The sequence below is a fragment of the Malurus melanocephalus genome, unplaced genomic scaffold, assembly GCF_030028575.1.
Source record: "Malurus melanocephalus ecotype Western Australia unplaced genomic scaffold, MMel_1.1 scaffold_207, whole genome shotgun sequence".
Taxonomy (NCBI): domain Eukaryota; kingdom Metazoa; phylum Chordata; class Aves; order Passeriformes; family Maluridae; genus Malurus; species Malurus melanocephalus.
In genome coordinates this window covers 301,222-310,552 of record NW_026623439.1, presented here as the reverse complement: position 1 = coordinate 310,552, position 9,331 = coordinate 301,222, and the positions used below count along the sequence as shown (strand labels likewise).

The 9,331-nt window shown below is 48.5% G+C and overlaps 1 long non-coding RNA gene across 1 annotated transcript; it reads left to right on the top strand.

Annotated features, from left to right (window-relative positions):
• The first annotated feature begins 498 nt into the window (after window positions 1–498).
• LOC130578002 (uncharacterized) lies at window positions 499–8,865 on the top strand. Its single transcript, XR_008965838.1, has 3 exons — window positions 499–951; window positions 1,134–1,448; window positions 8,800–8,865. It is a non-coding gene; the product is annotated as an uncharacterized LOC130578002 (long non-coding RNA).
• Window positions 8,866–9,331: the final 466 nt, after the last annotated feature.

The window sequence follows — 9,331 nt, the reverse complement described above, 5'->3', positions numbered from 1 at the left end:
AAAGGGGGCTGCCTGTCTGGTGCCCTGTAAGCGGTGGGGCATGATGTGAAGTTCTGCTTCACTACAGGACTTAAGCAGATTAGTTCCTCTGAACAGCCTTGGCAGGTTGTACCCCCAAATCAAGCCCCAAATGTTCCCCCCTTGAACTGCAGCTTTCCTGCCTGGGGTGTTTGTCCCTGCTGCCCTTCGCTTGTTTCTTGCAGAGCCCTCAGCTGCCAGCTCTTGTTTCCAGCTGTTTGCCTCTGCTTCTCACCCTGCCTGAGAGCTCTCATCAAAATATCGGGGTCCAAATATCCCAGTGCTGGTGCCTCAGGGCTGCCCCAGGATCTGCGTGGGGAACGCGACAGCCGGTTTGTACCGTCCCATAAAGTGCTCTCGGCTGCCTGGAGGAAAGGAAGACGCAGGCTGGTGTGAGCCCAGCCTCTGCTTTACAATCTCTTTCCTGCCACTATAAATAACCTCGGCGAGAATCACTTCAAAGGGAAGGGCTGGCGGCGGAGAGGTGGTTTGGGGACCGAGCGGGACAGGGGCGTCCCACTGCCCGATCCCACCCCGGCGCTTTGCATAAATAAATAAATCATGCAGCAAGGGAGAGGTGGAGAGAGAGGGCGAGCAGAGGAGGTTACTTTGGGAAGCCGCGCAGCTCGCTCATCCCAGCCCCGTAGTTCTGAGGCAGTGTGTCATGTTACAGGGGTGCCACGATCAGCCAGAGCACAGCGTCGCCGGAGCAGCTGAGAATTACCTCTCTCTGATGGGGACTTTCATGTGTGAGCTCCTGGCCAGTCTGCGAAGGAACTGAAACCGACAGCTTAGAAAGAATCAAAAATCTACCAGCGAACCAAAAGACTGAAATACAGGAGGAAAACCAAAAAATCTTGATCAGATTACTTTTTTTTCTCCCTCAGACGCTTTGCTGCAGTTGGATCCTTTTTTTTCTGCACCCCTTTTTATGTGTGTGGTTTGTTTTTATTTTTTAAAGACCCCCCCCATCCACTTTTGTCATTATTGCTGTCACTTGTGACTGCTGGCACTGGGATCCCATTGGACGTTCTTTTTCTATGCCTTGTGGATTGTGCTTCTTGGAGTAGGAGTGAAGCTTTATTTATTCTATTTATTTATTTATTGTTTCTCAGGACAGGGAGGGAATGTTGGAGGAGAAGAGCTGGAAAGGCGTCGATGAAGCAGCTTTTGACAGGGGGTGTGTGGCTCCCCCCAGGACCAGCGATGGGGAGAGATGCTGCCGCCTCCCTCTCCTGCTGGGCTCAGGGCTGCCCGGCGTCTCCCTGCTTTCTCTGGTGCTGAGTCTCCTGCTGTATTTTCGAACCTCCGATCTGCAGTCCCGGGTGTCCCACTTGGAAGCGGACAGACCCACACAGCTCCCTGCCTGGTTCTCCGCAGACCAGATGGAGACAGCTATTTTGGGAAGAGTTGACCAACTGCTCAATGAGGTCGGTGTTCTTTCACTTTGTATGTATAGTTTGCAGTATTATAGATTTTATGTACATGTATGCTTGCATGGTCATGTTATCCATGTTCCCCCTCCTTCCTTAGTAATGTATCTCTGCGCAAGGGATGCTGCTGCTCGGCTGAATTCCCTGTTCTTTCAGGTCCCTCCCAACTCTCAAACTTGCTTGGAGTTTACTTTTCTCAGCCCACACTGTGGCTGAAGCCTACGCTTTGCAGAGGAAAACCTTATCCCTGGTCCTGGCATGGAGGGAAGAACCTTCAGAAGTCTTGCCTGCTGAAAGGGCTAGCATCACAGCTAGAGGTTAAGTCTGGGGATTCACTGTGGGTTTGAGTCCCAGGAAAGGGATAGGCAAGGCATGTCAGCCGGCATGGCTATGGGAGGAGGTAGTCGCAAACTCACCGATGTTGTGATGGGCTGGCTTTGCTGTTGTGCCAGCCCTGACCCCTTCCCTAACTCTTGGCTCAGGAAAATGAGACACACTGGTATTGCCAGGATGGTTTGTGGTACTGCCAGAGCAGCAGTGCAGAGCATATGGCTGTGTTATGATCACTCGAGTCCCATCCAAACTCCACTGGACCCTGTGGGGTCTCCTCTGAGGATGGGGGAATGCTGCTACTGGCTTTAGCAGGTCAATAAAGAGGGCCAAAAGTGCGGATTATTGTTGCTGACATCTTTTACTTTGCTTTGTTGATGCGGCTGGGGGCTGTCTGGGTTCCTGTACTCTGAGCAGGATGAGTATTCCTTGCCTTGTTGAGCTTTGAAGTGTTGACATGTGTCAGGGAGCAGATGGTGACTTATATTGCTGAACTCTCCAGACAGGTCCCCACTGACCTGTTCCCACAGCTCTAGGAGAGACCTGGGGGTGAAATTCGGGGCTGGAGCCATTTCCACCCACCTCTCCTTTTCTCTGTTTACTCTAGCTTTGGCTTGAGTCATGCTGGAGAGATCCCTGGGGCTAGCCCAAAAACTGTTCGTGTCTGAAAAATATCCCTCATGTGCTGCTATTGCCAAATGAGGTAAGGAATGAGATGGTCAGAGTTGTGGCTATTGGGACCTACCTTGGGCAGTACTGCCTGGCACCTGGAGTGACCTGGACCCCCTCCTCATTTCTAGGAGCAGTGAAAGTCTGTGGTGAGGAGTATAAACCTACAGCTGACAGGCTTGGCTTCTGTTTATGGGTCTTGTGAGAGCAATCCCTGTATCTGCTGGGTTATGCAGCCAAAAGCTGTGAACCTTGAGTAAGGAAACACTGCAGGAGCTGAATGATAGGGTTTTCAGTTGCCTCTTTGGATGAGGAATAAGGGAAAGACAGGGTCCATGGGGCAATATTCCATTTTAAAAGGGGTTTGGGGAAACAGAAGCATTGCAAGTGACTGAACTGTGTCTTGTGATAGCACTCTCATGTAGGAACTTCTTCCCTGCCACCAGGCAGGGGATAACCTGCAGCAATGCCCCTGTTGCTGCTGGCATAAGTCTGCTGGGAAGTCAAAGTTTATCTCTACCAAGTGATTTGAGAAGAGCCACAGGATGCCTCCCGCAAGCGGTACCTGGGGCTGGCTGGCCCCCTGTGTCCTGCTGGCTCTGCTGGCAGCGGCACCTTTACGCCATTTTATAGCTTGGCTTAGTGAGGAAATGGGGCTGTCATGATGCTGTGTGCCCGGCAGCACCCCTGTTTTCTGAGCTGCTGCTCCTGTGCTCCTGGGAGAGGCCACAGTCCTCATTGCAGCCTGTGTGGAGAGCAGCTGTAGGACAGGAATGACTGCTTGAGGGGCCGGCACTTGCTCCTCGATACTGCCAGGGTTCCCAGCTCCATGCTGGCCTCAGCTTCAAAAAGAGCTTGGAGAAAAGTGCTGGAGACTGTGGAGCAGTAGGGATGCCTGGCCCATGTCTCCTGTTCCCTTTATACCTGTGAAGGTCTGATGCCCATGGGGAAGGAGGACTGTCCCTTTGGGGAGGAGACCCTGTCATCTCTGCTGCCCACTTCTGCTAAGCATCTAACCCTCAGACCTCCACACTCAGCCAGAGCCACTGGTGTGGACCAAGCGGCTCGAGGTCCAAGGCAAGGGGCTGCTAGTGGACAGATGGTGGAGTGGCATTTGAGGCTTTTGCTTAGGAAAGAAAAATCCTTCCGGTCCTCCTTTTCGTTAGATCTGAAGTGGGGCCCTGGACTAACTGGTGAGGGGCAAGGATGAGAAAGGAGGAAAAATGAAGGAGAAAAACAGGGAAGATAAAGGGAACTGGGAAAGGATGGGAGAAAAAAACAAGGAAAGCAAAATTAGTCATGCTGACCATGACTGGGGGAGAGGGGCTGTGGATGAGCTTGCTGCTGTGGATGTGAAAATGGGATATTCATCCCCCCTGCTCAGACCCTCGCTGCTTCTCATTGCCACATCCTTGCAGTTTCCTGGTGTTTTGACCTTAATGGGTTTCACAGCTGCCAACTCAGCGTTATCCATCACAAAATAAAACAGCAAAGCTTTAAAGAAGCCCTAGCTTTACAAAAAGCTAGTCAGAGGTGGGCAGGGAGGTGGGAAGGGAGGGAAGGCACAGCACCGGAGCATATTTCTAACTGGTGGCTGTGAAGATCAGCTGGAGGAACGTGAAGAAGTAAAGTCTGTGAGATCTGGTGGAGGAGCTCTAAGGTTATGCTCAAAATCCGTACTGCTCCGTGCTCTGAACTGGAGTTGGGGAATGCCCTCCAGGCTGGGCCATGTTTGTGCCCAGGTCTGCAAGGGACACCATACAGATTGTACTGAGGAGTGCAAATTGCCAAAGTCCTTTTACAGGCGTTTCTTCTAGACAAGGAGAATAGCTGTGTCTGTTTGCTTAAGATGTTAATTTTAAGGCAGCTGGTGGGGATGTTTTTTCGATCTTGGAGCCTGGTTTTCGAGCAACTGTGGCTGGCTTTGGTAGTGTTTCCATCTCAGCTCAGGAGGAGCAAGGAAAGGGCAGCAGATATTTTCCCAGAAGCAGCCTGACCAGCACTTCAATTGCTACTGTATAAACCTCTGCCTGGTGTAGGCGAGTACCACAGGGGAATTTACTACCAGACTCGTACTGACTAGGTTTTGTTATAAAAACATCTGTGCAGAATGGGCCAGAAACAGGTAGTACAGGGAGAACTTTAACTCCATGGAGGAATTCGAATTCCTCTGCATTTATGAGACTTCATAAAATCATGCAAGGAGCACAAATAAACTCACTACTGTCATTTGCAAGAGAGGCAAAGCTTTCCAAAGAAGAAAACAAGGTCCTTTCCCATGCTGGGTAACATTTGGTGCTATTTCATCTGCCAAAGCCTCATCAGGGTGGAGAACAAGAAAGATTCAGTGCTGCTGCTAGGGAAAAATATCCCAGAATTTGTGAGCTTGTAGCGATAGAAATGTGTATGTGTGATGCAAGAGCAGGTAATCCTGTGCAGCCAGAGGAAGGATCAGCTGCCCCTTGGCCTTCTCAGCGGCTTGTGTTGAAGGTGTTTGTTGTGGCTTTAATGATTCTGGTGGGATTCAGGAATGTGCCTATGATTGAAGAGGGAGCATTGATCCTCACTGCTTTCCCAATAGTCTCATTTCCCTGGAACTCTTTCCTTACTTACGTAAGGAAAGGAGAGACACCAGAAAATTCCCTTCCCCTCCTGACTTGAAGCTTCCCCCAACCTCCCCTTTTATTCCATATCTCAAAGCACATTGATCAATTGTTTCATAGGGTCTGCAAGCTTGCTCTGAGCATCCTCTGCTTACATCTTTAGCTTAGCATTTTTTACCCCAAAATCAGGAGATCTATTGTTTTTCTTTCAACTTCTCTGGTAGCTGAGTCCTATTTCCTTTCAGCTGCTTGCAGTCTCTGTACCTAGGTGGTGTTATTTCCAAGCTTTTTGCTCCATCTGAGACAACTCGCTCCTTGCTTTTGCTCTGTGCCACATGGTCCCATGGTCCCAGGAGCTGGGCCTTTAAGAAAAAAAAACAGGGAAATTGGAGATAAAACAATAAGAGTTAACAAAACCACCCACCCTTGAAATCCTGTAGATGGTTGTAATAGATTATCTATTTAAGATGTGTTTCTTTTAGCTGTTGGAGATAGTGGTGGGAAATGATTTCACCTCCCTGGGTGACTGCAAACAACTGGGAATGCTAAAGAGCTATTAATCTGCCCACTTTGAAGAAGTGCCCTCCCTCTTGCCTAATCTCAAGTGCCCAGCTGAAATAGACAGGCACTTGCAAGGTTTAGGAGACCACAGCCATGGTCTTCTAATGTCAGAAGATACCTTGCTTTTACTGCTGTGTCCACCTATGGCACCTGTGTCATGCTTGTGGTGAGTTAACAAAACCTATGGGAAAAGTCCTTGCTGACTTTTCTTCCCATTCCCAGCACTTGTTTCCGCACGACCCTCCTGGCCTTTCCTACTTTTCTTTCACACTCAGCCATGTGCGATGGCTCCCTAAATTACAAAGAGGTACAAGCTGAGGTGATCAGCTGTGGCTCCAGCGCTGGCAGAGGCTTTTTTCAGCCACTTGTCGTGGAGCAGGGGGAAGGTGCAGCTGTTAAGTGACTGGATAACATGACAGACAAGAGCAAGCTGGCTTTGCTGACAAAGCAATCCTCTCTGTAGGAAGTGTTTTCAGCCTTTCTGGAAGGCAAGAGGTAGTCTGTTGCTGCTTGTGATGTTATGTGCTCCAGGTATCCCCCAGGTGAAAAAGCAAATCCCAGATCCCAGGAAAAAGATTGCAAACACTAGATTACCAGAGGTCGCCTACCTTTTTTAATTTTGTTTACAGAAGTCAACTTTGCCCTAAAATTGAATGGTTTTCTGTTGCCTGGAAATGAAATTTTTCTCTTGGAAACACCATTTTTAGATGCTCTCCTGAGCAAAGCCAGCTTCTTGTGTGAGACCAGGCAATATTTTGCACAGTGGTAATGAGGGAAGCAGAAAAGGCTGGGAATTTGTTTTGTTTCACCATCTTCAACCCAAAGTTGAACCGAGGTCTCCAGAAGCCGAGGATTTTTTTCCGTGGCAATCAGTGTTTGTTTAGCAGCCTGTGCAGGAAGCTGGACTCCAGGCTCTCCTAAATCCCTGGTAGGTTTTGCCTCTCACTGAAGGGGAGCAATCCTGTGGCACCACTGGGCTTTGCACTCCCCAGGGATGTGCAGAGCTCTTGGGCTTGAGGGAGGCACAAGGGATGGGGGGAGAATGTCCAAGTGCTGGTGAATGCCTGATGGCTGCATGGTCATGGTGCACAGGGCTGTGCTCCCAGCCTGCCCAGCAGCATCCACTCCTCCCTCCTGAGGGGCCCCCATCCTTGAGAAGGCTATTTCAGTTTTTCCAGGTCTTTCCATTACCCTGACCCTGCAGATAAAGCGTCAGGGAAATGTTATCGGTCCTGTTCCTTTCCCGGTCATGCTCAAGTCCTGCTGGGTCATCATTTCCCTGTCCAGTTATGCTGCTGCTCTCCTTGTATGCCTGCACAGCAACCTAGCCAGGGCTTCTTGCAGCACACCCTAACTCAGCCATTCCCTCTTAGCCCCTCCAGTGCCTCTGCACTTGGTGGGGCAGGGATCTGTTCCATGTTTCCTGGCAGATTTGTGTCCTGTAAAGGCTGAATTTGGACCCTTGCTGGCTAGGAAATGACTTTCTGCTCCTGCCTTTGTGAACTATTGTGAACCCCTTCCTTGTCTGAGCCTTGTCTGATTCCCAAACATGGGAACACCACTCAAATGTGGTAGTCTCGTGTTGGAACATTTTGGTTGGTACATGTATAGATGGGAATGGGGCTGTGTATGTCTAGATACCGATGTGGGTATCCAGATAAAGGCTCTGCTGTCCTACTTGTGCCCATGTTTTTCCTCAGGCCCAGTTAAAAGCCAGGCAGTGCTGCAGAGCTATGCCATCTGGGGATGACAGATGGGCATGTGCCCAAATGCAGTGATTCACATATCTGTGCTTTTAAACTGAGAATGTAAACACAGATGAAATGCTCTATGGGAATGGGCAATTTTCCTTGCCTGAAACCCTCTCCTCACCCTGATATCAAATCAACTTGGTATCAAAACATTTCAGTCTACCATGCAAAGTAAGGCCCTGAAAAGATTCGATTTCTAGTCAGTCGCAACAACCCTTACTCTTTTGATTCTCAATGAGGAAGCCAGTCCTTTCAAAGTGAAAAAATGGAAATGTTCCAGCCTGTTCTGCCTTCCCTCATCCCAGGCAGAAACAAGTTGATTTATCCTCTCTAAAAGAACTATTCCCCAAATGGATGCCTTCTTGCAGGAAGATGCTCAGTTACTTGTGAAAATAAAGCAATTTCTGTATGATCTTGGGCAGGGGCTTCTGTCGTGCCCTACATAAGGCTATTTATTTTGAAACGTGGGTCCACTTGTGAAGTAGTTAAAAAACATAGGGGGGTGCTACTGGGATGGGATGTTTGGCTTGAGAGTTAAGAGGGAGGAGGGAGTAACTCCGTAGCTCAGGAACCCCAGCAGCTCAGCCTTCTCAAATCATTAACTAAGTGTGGATCACAGCCATTAATGAATAACTTAATTGGATTGATTTGCATTTTCTTCACTAAATTACAGTTATTTTATAAAGTCTGTGAGGGCTGGTGAGGATGCTACTCCTGAAGCACATTTTGCTCAGGACATGGGTTAATTTTATTGACATTTCCAGTGAGGGAAGATGCGCTAATCTCAGGTGGACTTTATTTGCCCTTTAAGAGATACACAGATGGTCCCAGAGAGGAGGAGACTGACATGTTGGCACCATTAGAAATCCAAACTCAAATGAAATTAACATTCTGACAGAATTCCACCTTGTGGAAGTACTTGATAGGCTTGTTGTGTTCTACCCTTGGGGAAAAACTGATTTTCACAGCGTCTAAAGGTTTCAGGGGATGCAGTACCACAATCTTGCAGTGGTACCCATCTTTCCACCCAGGTGTCTCCATGAACATAAGGAGTCTGCTGCAGGGTGGAAGAGGACCTGCTTCAGATCTTCATTTTCTGCCCACTGAGTGGGTCTTCTGAGAAATGCAGCTTTGTCACGAGGACACAGTCACCAATTTATTTGCCACTGCTGGCTCTTGGTTTTGTAATGCCTGTCAGGAGGACCACATTTGGAGGCCATTACGAAACGCCCTCAGCCTGCTTTCAATCAAACCCCACATTTCTAGTTAAAGACCATGAACTTTATTGCCTTTTTTCATTCTCAAACTGCTCTGCCCTGTCTCTCCCATCTCTACTTGGGCAGCATCCCCTCCCAGTTCCAGTTTTTCAAGAATCTGAGGCTTTGATTTCAATGGTAGAAATAAATCCTTTTTCTGTTTTTCCTCTCTTGGCAGAAATTAAAGTTCCACTTGCCAAGACATCGAGAAGTTCGAGACACCCACCAGCGATGCAACTGCCCGGCAGGTAGGGATCTGCGACAGCTGGCACTTTGGAAGGACCTTTTTTATCTACATCTCATTGAAGTTTTTTTTAATGTGGTCTCCTGTGTGAATGCAAAGTTATGTGAACTTGCATAACAGTGTGCTTGATGTATAGGAAATGGATATGGAGATGTGTGCAACAAGTCTGGTATGTACGTGGATACCAACATGTGACAGGAGAAACAGAAAAAGTGGTGGATAACCTGGTAGATGTCTAGATAACCAATAAAGAGAGAATAATACATCTAGAGGGCAAATGTTCCCACTGATTTTAGATACCAGTTTTGAAGTGTGCAGAGCAGCTCTTGGGAAGTGCATCTGACCTGGCTGATTTTGGAAGGTTTGCGACATGTAGGCTGGATCCAACACCAAAACTGAACATCTGAATTTTGGTGAGCTAAAATGCCTCTAGGGTGAGAAGATTTGAATTCCTTGGTGTTCTACG